General features: G+C 42.0%; 1 protein-coding gene across 6 annotated transcripts in view; it reads right to left on the bottom strand.

Moving 5' to 3' along the window:
- The window catches only part of HDAC4 (histone deacetylase 4), a 270,190-nt gene extending 258,470 nt beyond the window's left edge, over positions 1–11,720 (bottom strand). For 4 of the 6 annotated variants that reach the window (XM_062578418.1, XM_062578423.1, XM_062578422.1 and 1 more), the window contains exon 1: positions 11,624–11,720. The gene's annotated coding sequence lies outside the window, so the exon portion shown is untranslated. Of the gene's footprint in view, positions 1–10,365; positions 10,489–10,989; positions 11,051–11,623 lie in introns of those variants that run through there. The other 2 variants (XM_062578420.1, XM_062578421.1) reach the window with 2 other exon arrangements.
- Positions 11,721–13,780: the final 2,060 nt, after the last annotated feature.

The following is a 13,780-nucleotide window of genomic DNA, read 5'->3' as shown; positions in this document are numbered from 1 at the left end:
GCCAGCAGTTAGGATTCAGACACAACTACTTGCAAGAAACATCTCTAGATCTCTCCAGACCTGTAGCAAGCATGGCAGATAGCAAAATTCATCACACTGAAGGTTCAGAAGAAAAGTTATGACAAAGTATGTCTGCTGACAGGGTGGCTAAATGGAGATATCATGGAAGAGGCAAACAATTGCAAAACACTGGTATGTGAAACACGTTCCAACACAGGCCTTCTCATTTAGTAGTCCTCCCGCAGCTGCAGCAAAACATTAGTACCTTTCCCTATGTTTGCTAGGATTTGACACCCACACTTGTTAGTTGGTTACAACATATGCTCAGAATTCAGTTATCTGCACTCAGAGGCTGTGATAATTTAGATTTTCATTGCCAACGTTCAGAGCAAACCTCAGAGCTATATTCTGAGGCCCTGGAATTTAAATATATGATAACACTGTAAATAAAAGGAAACAAATTCCTTAAGGAAAATGTTTAAGCATGCCAGATCAGTTCCCAATAGTAACTGCTGTGCTTTAACAAGAGATAAATATTTACAATCTAGAACAGAGAACACCTTGTGTTGCAATACTAGGAATGCAAGACTCATCAGCCCTCAGTACACTTAAAAGAAGGGTTTTTTGGTGTGTGCGTGTTTGTGTCTGTGTATGGAAGGTGTCGTTTGAGTTTTCTTTATAAAACAATTTGAATACCTGGAAGCACACACATTAGAAGTCTGCTCATTTACAGTACCAAAAATGAAAAACTGAAGGTAGTTATACAAAGTTGTCAAGCATATTTAGTCTGGAACAGATTTTCACAAAAGGAGACCTCAGCACCCAGGGGATGTAAGAAAGTTTACAGCAGAAGTCTAAAATTACTTTCATGAACAGGCTATAAAATAGGGAAGAAAGAAGAACTCGCTCCCCTTTAAAGTTGCTCTAGAGAATGCAAACACTGGAGAGTTTTCCTACTGGGGTAAAAAGGCAAGGGGGACAGGGAGGGATCAGATGTTCATATCAAATTCTTTAGATTGGGAACACCATGAGGGTGGCTGGAGGGAAAGAAAGCTCAGATCTCAGTCCGATAGGGTTTCCAGCTTGCTTCCAGCTCTCCAGCTTGATCGGTTCCTTCCAGTACAGGAAGGAAGGCATGGAATGCCATTCATAAGGGCCCTTGAAAAGATCTAGGAATTGGAAGTATACAATAACTGGATATCCTTCATGCTAGGAAGTCTGATAAACCACATGCAAAGAAGATGCTCTCATTTCTAGCCTTAGATGGCCACATCTTAAGCTGCTTGAATTTATGCCATTTTAAATTAGATAAACACGCATGCAGTGCTTGCATACTAGCTATGCTTGAATTCAAATAGAATCTACCATAAGACACTCCAGTTTACCTGCTATACTACAGGATTTCACATCTGCAGTGCTATATTCCTCACCCAATTGCTCTTTAGGCTTTTTTCAGCCCACTTCCTTTCCAGTATAGTGGTCACGCTGCTGGTAGAATTATAGATTTATGCCTAACCTAAGAGTCTCCATTTCCTTACTTTCTTCTCCTCTTAAAATGGAATTACTTCAGGCAAAAAGACTTCCCTGCCCTGACCTCACTCATGCCGTGGTCAGTATTACTCAATGATACCCATTTCCCCAGGCAAGCACCGTGTTTTAATGTTCTGTGCTGTGTGCAAGTTTTTCATTTGCTCCCTTGCTTCCAGTGTCCTTACACATCAGGGTTTTTTAAACTAGCATTTTTTATAGGAGAAAGTAGAAATGGTGTGCTTTCACTTCTAAACTGAATACAGTCAAGATTACTATCAATAAATGTAACACCAATTTAGTCTCATGGTCTCAGAAAACTAGGTATTAACTATATATCTATAGATCACTATCTACCCCAAATATCCACTGCAGCTTTTTCTCCATGCCCCCCAACCACCACCACCACCAGCACTCCAAGTTTACCAGCCAATTCAAAGGTCAGAACAATACTGCCTAAAGATACTAATAGTGTAATCTTTTTTAAAGTGTGAATTATGCTTTGTTACTTAACATGCACGTGGAGTTTCTGTGCAGAGGATTTGACTCTTCCTCATCAAGGGAAAACTAGCTATCTTTACACTTGTAATGCCCTGGACCATATACAAGCATCAGATCCATCAGATATCACCACTTATTTATGTTTGCAAGGCATGATCTAAAACAGGGAACATCAACAAAGCAAGCTCACATTCAGCCACAGTGTGGAACACGATCATGTAATCTGTGTAAATCACCAAAAAAAAATTGTTACAGATTGCTCGTGAAAATTGCATATAAGTCTCTTCTATTTTCAATAATTCACAATACATGCTCATGAACAAGATTTCAACTTATGAGGCTATCCACTTTACAAGCTGTTCTGTAGCCATAAAAATGCTACACTTTACCCTGTATCACCACATCAATATGTGCTTTTTCATAAGCCTTCTCTCTAGGGATCCAGAAGTATCCAGCTCTTCTACATTATGCTAGGTTCGATAATGTATAACAAAACCTCAGATTGCCTTTCACTGTCACAAGTTCCTATGCATCACTTCCTTGTCTTTGCAGAGCTTCAGGCAAGAAATTACTTTCTCTAATGCTAAGACTTCATTCACAATTATGATTAAGCCCATCATCAAATGCTTCATTCTTAAGGCACAGAGCAGATGAGGCAACAGCCTTCCTTCAGCACAGTATATAGCACTGATTTTTATATCAGGATGAAGAAGAAATCCAGAGAGAAAGATGGGTGAGCACAGCCTTCACCAAAGTATTCAGCACCTCCTATGGGCAATCAGAAAAACTCCCTGCTGTTCCCTTTCCTCTTCCTTTAATCAGGCTTCCAGGCTAAAAACTGCATGAGAGGCAGCTTTCATTCAATAGCATCTTTCAGCCTCCAGTAAGTTCTGGTAGCAGACAAGAACTGGAGAAATATTTAACATCCTTCTTCCCTGTCAAACAAAGTATTGCCACCAGACTCAAACAGAAAATTAGAGAAGGCAAGAAAAAATGCACAAACCACTCATAAAGGGAAAAAAAAAATCTATTTTAAGAGGCCCTTCTACATCAAGTAGACGAGGCAAACATGAAGGCAAATGCAGCTCATGGAAGCCAGTTTCTGTATCAATATACTGGAGAGATCTATTACTCAGCAAGAAATCTAACACTAGATTTAAATGGACCTGACCACCACATGAAACATGCCTTAATACCCTTTCAGAGCTATTCCAGAAAGATGCCTACCATTCCTCCCACTTGCCAGGCTCTTCGGCAAGATGTTTTTGCAAGATGCCAACCTCCACTTCAGAGAAGTCTGCTAGGGATTCACCTGAAGCAATAGGTACAGCATCTTTTTTAAAAAAGGAAAAAAAAAAGTGCTTAGTAGCAAAGTAACTCTTTTTTTGTACGAAGAAACAAGCTCAAACTATGCAGTGATCTATAAAACAACCTGGCCTGCAGGAAAGCTCAGTAGAATTCTCCTTCTATGACTTCCCTTGTCCAGTCTGCATTGTGGGGTTCCCTTCCCATTGGTTCTTGGCAATGAGATAACCTTTAAGTCCCTACTTGTTTTTAGTATGAGTCATGAAATTCAAAATTAAGGCCGATATCCCAACTTTCATCTCATGCCTTCTCCTTCCACGCTAGCCAATGCTCACAATGAATACCTGCCTCAGGAGCTCTGTTTCCAGGCTTCAAACTTGCCCCTTCCTTTCACCACACTCTTCCGCTTCCCCAAATTATCCAGTTAAAATTACCAAGTTAAAATTCATTTTTCAGAATCATCTGCATTCTAAAAGAATTATGTAGCTAATATAATTTGCATAGCATTATTTGAAAAGAATGACATATAAAATGTATAACTTATATGTCATAACATAAGAAGGTAGAGTAAGAAGCTAGGCCAGATTTGATCACCACAAGAGCCACCTGTATACAGAATTTTAATAAGGAACAAGCATTAACAGAAACTAGGTGACTGCAGTTCCCAAGGTGGGGGGGGGGGGGGAGGGGGGAAAAGGAATGTAATTTCCTAATACTTTCAACACACTCTTTTTGAATACTTGTTCAGGACATCACATAGTAGAAGTAATTCGTTGTTTTGGGCTCACATTCTGGATGCTTTTCTTGAACTGATGTGTACAAAATCAAAAGCTTTATAAATGCAACACCAGCAACTCCCAATTTGAACTTTTCCTACAGAGCAACTGTAATCTTTCTGTTAATTATTTTAGTGCATCATGAAAACATATCACAGTAAAAGCATATTAACTCACCACAGATAACTTTAAGAGCTGCAGGCTTAACCCTCTAATAAAGTAAATAAAATAAAGTAAAAAAAATAAAGCTCATCCAATAGTGGAAGACTTTTTTAAAAAATATATATATATACATATATATGGAAGAAAAAAAGGAACAAAGTAATGTCGTAATCTATCTTTTATCCTGAAGGAAAAGGAACATAGAAAAATAAAGATACTTTAAGAGTCTAACACGCTATATGCGGATTCAAACAGCTGTACATTGTGTGAAACACTCAAAGATATTAGCATGCATGCAGTTGTGATGCTACAATTTCATGTCAGTGCCCTAATGCACAGAGAAGACAACGCAGCACTCATTCAAAAAATTACAATATCCTGCAGAATCTTATTGATACTACTGACAAACCTGTTATGAATAACTGCTATTTCTCAAAATTAAGTTGAGGTCAATTATTTCAGCAAACTAGTGTTGTCTTGCACATTTGACAAATGAAATCTGATTTTACATAAAAGGCCCAGTACGCAAGTGTTCACAGACTTTAAAAAGTAATTAAATCTTAGTGACAGAGATGTCACTAAAGCACCTTTTCTTCAGAAAAAGAAAAACTTTATTTTCTACATATGAATTATCACAATTCTTCACTGCTCATTAAACTTAATTCTATTTATCTTTTATCAGATGTCAGTGTTTATCAGCATGAATGAGCAAGTCCCTTAAAGATCATTTAAAACAACACATTAGTATACTATCAGTATGTCCACAGTCCAGACATCTGAGATTTTTCATCTCACACAGGTTACTTTATCCTACAAGATTATTTAAAGCAAAACCCTTGCAATCTGATTATTCATTCAACAATTTACTGCAAATCAAATTTGCAATATGGAGAGCTGCAGAATCCACTGAATGTTCTCCTAGACATTATCACCTAGTGGACAATATACTGCTAAAATATTGGGTCAGATGCTATGGGTGTCTCTGAGCTATTGTAATGATGGACTCTGATCCCAAAACAGAAGCTGTTCATACCTCAGATGAGCTATATTGGCTGCACACTGTCACCTTTGGTCTCCAGCTCATCCCAACTACCTTCTGGTTACTACCTGATCCTTGGCCAAACTAAACAGCTGTCTTGAAGCATCTTCAGGTTAGAAAAAGAATCAATCCTAACCTTGACCAAGCTAGCAAGAGGTTTCTTACTAGCCTTATTATTATTAGCCTAATTTTCAAAAACACAATTTATTTTCTTTAAAACTACTTCTTTTCTTTGGAACAGAGATTCAATCATTCAATTTAAGGCAGATGTGCCTACATGTACTGATGACAAGTCAACACATACTCCTCTGCACTACTAGAGTACAGTTTGAAGCAGTTTTAAACCAAAACTTTTCAGAGATAACATACAATCGGAAAAACATGAGGAAGAAAAAAAAAAAATTTTGCTCAAAATGCATCCAGTAGTGAATGCCATGACAAAAGCTTAATTTTTTATAGAGGCAGGCCCAGCTGTAATTTCTTGCATGGAAAGAACCATAGAAGCTTTCCAAGAGACTTCACAATCTTTTCCCAATGGTTTCTTTTTGCTCACCACTATGGAATGGTGAGTTTATTAAAAAAAAAAAAAAAAAAAAAAAAAAAAAAAAAAAAAAAAAAAAAAAAAAAAAAAAAAGAGAGAGAGAGAGTTTTTACTTTGGTTTTTCAGAAGACTATCCATCTCTTACTTTAAGTAGCAATAGTCTAAGCATGGGCTGAATAAAAAAAATAATTGCCACATTCTTAATTATTGAAGCAGACACTTCTAGATTTTCTATTTCTCAGCTTACACTGTTAGAGGCAAACCCACGTATTTTCAGTTTTCTTCCCTCCCCCAACTTTAGATCTGTGGGAGCAGCAAGCAAGATGAGAAGAACCAGGCTCCTTTCACTGCTAAGGAGCATTGGTATGCTTAGACTTTGGGAAACTGGAAGAAAAGGTAAGTGAAAAACAGAGGCCATCTTTTCAGGATTGGCACTTTGAAAACTGAAGAGTAATTTTGAATTAAGTGACAGACACAGACACATCCTGTCAGCTTCTGTCCAATAATACACAATTTTACAATAGTGTAAGTTCAAAGGACTCCAGTAGGAATCTGAAAAAATTTTAAACCAGCATCTGGCCTTGCAGACTAGGTAGCAGGACTGAAAAAAGACGACTACAGAAAAGCTACAGGATAACGGGAAACAGGCTGAAGGTAACACAAAAGTGGAACAGAGTGGAAGATGACACTATCAAAGAAGAAGCCAGCAGCAAGGGTCAGGAACATCTGGCAAATATTTAATGAATGTTGTTACCGCTGTCCAAATAACATATTCATTAATACTTCCTTGTGGTTTGTGATTAGCTTTGCAGTTTGGAACAAGCTAGCAACAAATCCTGCTCAGTAAATAGGCCATTCTGGTAACATCACCCTGTGTACTTAACCCTAGATACAAGACAAATAAAAATACAAAGTCAAGGGTTTCTCGTTGTTTTGCTTTTTATATACTGGGTTTCCAGCAAAAAGAAATGCACATATTCCTTTGGTGTCATGTCCTCTTCCAGTTAAAGAAGTGATTATATTACACTCTTTGGCAGTTTTTCAACGCCAAGATTAAGCTGGCAAGGCTGGGTGGCGAACATTCAGGTTTTCAAACCTGAAAGACAGCACCACTTTTAAGAACATACTTATGCCACTTAAGCTCAGGAGCTGCACATCGCACTTAATACTAGGATAACTAGCTATTGCAACCTTACTAGTGTAGAGTACGGCATATAAGCATTCAAGGAATGTTTCAAGCAACCCCAAACTGCCAAAAATGAAGACAATACGCTTGCAGGGGAGGGTACCCAATATTCAGCAGACCAGGAACAGAAGCATCTCTCACCACATAATCAGTTTGCTGTCCTTGAGGCAAGGCTATGCTACAAGTCATAAGAGAAACTATATGTACTAGATTCTCTTAATATAAATTATTAAGTAAGCATGCTTGTGAACCAACCATTTAAAAACCTCTTGCTAATTCTCAGCTTGCTCAGCTCTAGCAGGTGACAGAAATTTGACCTCATCAAGTACTATGTATTTGGAGGAAAGTGCATCTAAACAGTTAGAATTAAATGTGTTTTGAGTATGTTCATGTACTGGAAAGTCTGTAGCTTCCTCAAATTTTGAGCCAAAAAATGATCCGATCCTATATGGATCATTTAAAGCATTTCACCGAGTTTGTGAAATACAGATACACCTTAAGATGGCTTTTTTAAAAAGTATACTCACTAGAGAGCACAAAGCTGTTTCAGAAAGAAATTAAGAGGGCAAAATAATCTAAAACCATGGACTCCTGATGAATTTTAACCTTCATTTTTAAAAACTCCTAGTCCTCACCCTTACAGTTCAAGATGAGATTTAACACCAATGAATGAGGATCAGTCCCACCCTTTCAGCAGTCTAAATGGACAACTCCAGTATCTCCACCTCTTCCCTTGATACTATCAGGGTGAAACAGAGGAAAATGAGCATGCTTATGGCTGGTCACTATGCAAGCAGAAAGTCAGACCTGTTCAAGCTGCTGCTTTTCAGCAGTGTTCAAGCAACATGAAACACAAATAATTCCCTCATGGTGAGGACAACAAGACCCAACAAGTTCAGCAGAAATGCCTTCCAAAGTTATCTATAATATAACACAGGTCAAAAGACCTGCAAACTTATTGCTATCTACTCAGAATATTCTGAAGGGAGTCTGGAGTTGAACTCCTTGAAGATCTAGATAAAATGCACTCAAGTCATCCCAACTGGAACAGAGTCCACCTAAGTATCTCCAATTAGCTCTTGTTCTCAGGTAACTTTCTCAGAAGTTCACTGTTCCATGGGTGTTTGCTGACACTCCATTCCTGTTTCTCCTCCTATTATTTTGTTTTAAAATTTGACAGTGCTGTTTTTCCCCTTTTCTCTGTTAATGGAAAGTCCCCCCATGTAAAAAACATGAGGACAGCAAAGCAGAAAGCTACATCTTGACCAATACAAAGATTAACCTTTACAAGAAACTAGCATTTCCGTTTTATTCTTTTTGCTATTAACTCACCACTAAAAGGCAAGTGATAAATAAAACTTCCATTGATGAGTTCCTATGCATCACTGATGAAGAATATTGTGCACAGAATCTGCTGTCTCCTAATCTTGGCCTGATAGATGCACTCCTTAGGCTTCTCAAGGACTTTTTCACTGCTTTTTTTCTTGATGGTGATGGTAAGTAGCTTAGATCCACCGAGATTAGTCTGCTTTACGATATCCTTGAATGTAGTCTTCCAAACACACATTTTTCCCTAAAAGAATGAAAGCTTTCACTCCAAGTGTATGCTTTCTTTCATGCCTCTATCCCATTAAATAAATGGGAAGTTCTCCCGGTATTCTGAGGCAAGTTTTTTTTTTTTTTTTTCCTCCTCTCCTCCTTTCCCTCCCCCATCCCTTTTCCCTCTCCTCCTTCTAAAGCCAGGTCCTGAAGCAAAATTAAATCTCAAAGGATAAATTGAAAAAAAAAACTTAGACAAGTGACAAGACAGCTTAATATTAGCTAAGCAAATCTAAGACACACACATGCTGGAACATCTCATCCAAATATGAGAAAAAGCATATAATCTGGAAAGTTGTGTCTTACACATTTTGGTTTATACAAGAAAAAAAAATCTGCATTTGCTAAAACTTACTCTTTGTAACTGGGTGGCATTTCACATTTCTAAATGTAATTGAGTGAACATGTTGCCATGGTTACAGTAAGGATTCTGCAATAACTTTGTTGCCTTGTAATTGCTGTATATTTGTATACAAGCAGCTGAGGTTTTTAATTCAATGGCCTCTTAACTCTTTCAGAAGATTGCAGAGCAAAAACTGCAGTTTTTAAGCAGAAAACTCTAGAGTTGTAATGGAAATCAGGATCTGTCCCAGTACTGAGTTTTAATAGCTTCTGATATTACCAGAAAAAAAAAAAAAAAAAAGAAATCCTGCCAAGAACCAGATTGTTATATAAACTTCACAGTTCCTTAGCTTTTAGAAGTGTTGCTGTTTTTCTTAAAAAAAAAAAAAAAAAAAAAAAAAAAAAAAAAAAAAAAAAAAAAAAAAAGACCAATTTCAATAATTAACTTCAGGTAGCTTTTGGCAACAACTGAAAGCACTTTGACAGTAGTAAGTATAACAAGTCCCATTTATTGACAGTACATAATACCAGCAAATCAAAATGCATTGGCAAAAATATTATTCACTCAACGGTGAAATTCACTACAGCACAGAGGGCCAAAATAATTTCAGCTTTTAGAGGCAGTGCAAGTAAAATTACGAAGATGACAAAACACTGCTGTGTGGTAACACAAGCACAAAACAATGCTGCCTGGATGCCCATGTTGAGAATAAATCAAGCGGCCTCCTCCACCACCTTTTGTGGATGGCACCTATATCCCACTCCACCGCTCTGAACTGCGCACCCTATTCCCAGGTTTCTAAGTGGTTTTCTCACCCTTAATCCACCCACACCTTTCCAATACAGATCCCACTTTCTAAAAAGATTTTTAGACCTATAATCTACCCTGGATCGTTAAGCAAGCCTGAAACATCGAACCCACCATTACAGTCAGAAACCAAACATTTTCCAGTGACAAGCTTCATTTATGCAAATCTTCAGAAACAAGCAAACAAACAAACAGCTCCCACTATGATGTTATTCACACACAAACCAATTATGCAAGTGTTCTGGATAAAGGGCAGGTTTACCCCCCTCTACACTGCACAAGGCACCTTGCTATAGTGTCAAATAATTGTTATGTTTGCTTGCTTAAGATGTCGTGCTGCATTTGCCATGCCACACAAGCATTTCACAGATAACACTCAAAAAGCTCAAGGATTGCACAGCATCTTTCCTGATAAATTCCTGCAGCAAAACCCACACACAACTGCTCAACACCTCCCTTCTTGCTGCTCCAAATACATTATAATTTTTTTAAGTCGTTGCATAAACCAACATTTCACACGTTTTGGAGGAAAACGCACATAATTACAAAAAAAATATTTAGGGAGAAACATCAGCTTACAGTTAAGGACAGAATCCCATATTAAGCTTGCTTTAGAGCTGTCATTTTCTGTTGTAGCCTAGGAGCACTGCAAGTCTCACAAACACCAGGGATGATTTTGAAGGGGTGACTCTTTGCTTTCTCCTTATGGTTATAAATAAAAAAAAAAAAAAAAGTTATTTTTTTTGCGGGGGAGGAGGGGAGGAAAGGTGTTGCCAATCAAAACTTGGGGTTTAATTCATTCAGGCAGGCAGCTGCTTCTCGGGCCGAGTTGGAAGCATCTTTAGCAGGAGCGAATCACCGCAAACAGAGATTATTCGCTACGGCGAGGAGCATGTTTTCGGCCGAAGCCCGCGCGACGGCACCGCAGCGGGCCGGCCCGCCCTCCGCAGCAGGGCCACCGCCCCCCGCGCGGCCCGCTCGGAAACTTTCCCGAGTCGCACGTTATCCGCTGCGGAGAGCGGCGAGCCGCCGCGCCGCGGCCCGCAGCGCGGAGCTGGGAGCCGCAGGGCTCCGCCGATTCCCTCACGGCGGCCGGGCCGCGCCCACCGCCGAGCCCCCGGGGGGCAGCGGGCCCCGCCGCCGCCCGGCCGCCCACCTCCCGCGGGTCTGCCGCGAGCGGCCCCGCCCCGCCGTGGCACTCACCGCTGCCCGCATCGCTCCCCGCCGAGCCCCGCGCAGCACCGAGACGGCGGCGGCGCTGCTCACCCGGGCGGGGGGGAGGAGCCGCAGCCGCCCGGGAGGGGAGGGGCGAGCGGAGCAGCCAAGGGGGCGGAACCGGCGGCGGCACCAGCCCCACCTGCCTCATTCACAAAAACGCCAGCGGCGGGGAGCTCCAGCGCGCTGAATGGGCGGGAGCGCTGCCCGTCACACCCCCGGCACGCCCACCGCGTCGCTACGCCCATACTGAGTGATGGCGCACGGAAACCCCGCCCTGGCAAGCGGGCCACCAATCGGCGCGCGGCAAGAGCCGTCGAGCGGCTCAAATGCACCCGCCACTGTGCTAGGGAGCATTCCGATTGGTGCCGGGCGCTGCCCATCTCCTCCCTCTCCGGAACCTCTGCGTTTCATGGTCGGAACCCAGCGGAAAATAGCCGTGCACAGCCGATCCCTTTAAGATCGCGGCGGCAGGGAGCAGCCTCGGCAGAATTAAAAGCCGGCGGGCAGAAAACGGCGCAGCCTTAAAGGGGCCATGCAGCGCCTACCACAGTGCAGCTCCAGGGATGGCCCAGCCCAGCCCGGCGCGGCGAGAGGAGGCTGCGGGGAGCCGCGTACTGACCTGGGTGGCCACGGGCAAGGCGGAGAGCTGCGCGGCGAGGGCTCGGCGCGGACACAGCAGCGCGCGCGCCACCAGCGAACTCAGCCTGTTAGCGGATCCGCCATCTTGGAATTTTTAGATGGACAGTCACGTGGTGCAACCATTTTTCCCTCCCGGCCAATCAGGAAGGGCGGTTTATTTATAGCAGCATCTCCCTCTCTTCTCCCCCCCCCTACCCCGCGCCTTCTCCCGTCCCTACGGGCGGGGAGGGAGGTTCGAAGGCGCGCGTGCCCCCATGGGGGGAGCCAATCAGGCCACACCTTAGACTTCTTCCTCCCCCCACCCCCCGCGTGGCATGGGGCCTGTCGCCTAGACGACGGCGCGGCGCGAGGCCCGGTGGGCTGGAGCAGACTGCCTGCGCCTGACCCCCGAGGTACCTACCATGACGTGACAGCACCGAGGCCGCGGCCCTCCGCCTCTTCGGAGGCCGCAGTGGGCTCGTGTCCCTTCAGCGGATGACGGAGAAGCTGTACCATGTAAAGGGAGCTGGCCTCAGCAATGGAAAGCCCTGGTGGGCTGTCTCTGAGCCTGGCTTCCCCCTGCACAAGCAGGACTACTCTTAGTACCTTCAGCCTTCCTCCCCAGACCTCACCCCTTCTTAATATAGCCAAATCATCGAATAAACTCTTTGTTTTCCCCTAGAAGTTCAGGGAAACCTGGTCGGGGTGGAGGCAGGTTTTTCCCTGAGTGATGAAAGAAATTTGGCACTACTGAACACTGAGCTCGTCCACCCCAGTACAAAGGCTCTTCTGCTCATCTTTCTCCCAGATCACAGTAAGACATGGTACCCTTTTGCCAGTGATAGCAAGACATGTGTCAGCAGATTCTTAACCTCTACTGGTAAGGAGAGGGGTGCACATACAGGATATAAAAGCAGGGTAGCTATGAGAAGAAAGCAAGTTTGTAGTGGAAAAGGATGAACAAAGGATGAGGTGTAAATGAAAGCAGAGGAACTACAGATGAGTGTAGATGAGCAAGACTACAAAGCAAATATAGGTATATTGATGGCTTTTCCAGCTGGTGCAGAGTAGAACCAAGTTGCCCTAAGTCAGCATAGATAGAGATGAAGCAACCTAAACTATAGCAGCAGGTAGGACTGTGTCCGCATGGATTCCAACGTGCATTCACAGACTGTATTTGAACTTAGTGTTCAGTACCTATTTCGTATTTTCAGCTTTCAGCATCAGTATCTTGCTTCTGGACAGAAGCACAGTTGTGCTGCCGGTCTGTATAAACAGTTGAACCAGAGCCAGGACAGTGATAATGTACTGCATATGGCCATCCCCAACCATCTGGCAACCTTGTCTTCACCCCACCTCTGTGTGGCCAAGAACAAACTTTGTATGTTAAAGATGAGTAGGAAATAGAGTGAAGACACTTCTACACAGCACTAGTCAGCTGCTTCTAGAAAGTCACGCAAGTGTGGCAACTCTTCTTTTCCTCTGTCTCCCATGATCCACTGCTGCGTATAGCTCCTTCCTTAGCACTTAGAATTTGCATCTATTAATTCCCTCTTGCCCCGGTTTTCTCACTAGCTTTCCTGAAGGCAAGACATCTTAGAGCAAAGCAACTGCAGCTAAAAAAAGTGGAGAACATTCTAGAGCAAAGCCTTTTCCATGCTAGCCAGGACTTATTTTAATATAAATGCCTGTATTTTTGAAGCCTTGACATCCCTCTCGTGAAACAGATATTTCACATTTGTGCATGGTGCCAGTACTCCAAATGGACAAACTTATATAAGGGAGTTTTATCTGCATCTATTCAAGCCAAGTGCTATTGGGCATATGTTGTGAATATTTCAGTTCTGTTCTGATCCTGACCACCGAATGGATTTCATCCTCTACTAAGAGGTAGAAATGCGACAGAAGGAAAAATTTCAATCCAGATCAATTTGGCTATGAGAAACAAGAGACTGAGGACAGAACTAGTAGAGAAGCTACTGTAGTTAATGGATTCATTTAAAGTTAATTCTTTTTCATCTCACTTCTAACAGAACAAGTTATGCCATCTTTTGTCTTCTTTCCTTAGGTAGTTTGACATATCTGAAACTATGGATTTTTGATTGTCTAGATAGTAACAGAAATTGATTAATCAGTAATACTAATGGCAGATATGTAA

Source organism: Rhea pennata, chromosome 6, assembly GCF_028389875.1.
Source record: "Rhea pennata isolate bPtePen1 chromosome 6, bPtePen1.pri, whole genome shotgun sequence".
Lineage (NCBI taxonomy): Eukaryota > Metazoa > Chordata > Aves > Rheiformes > Rheidae > Rhea > Rhea pennata.
The sequence above is the reverse complement of the archived record's forward strand: the minus strand, read 5'-3'. Positions and strand labels throughout refer to the sequence as shown.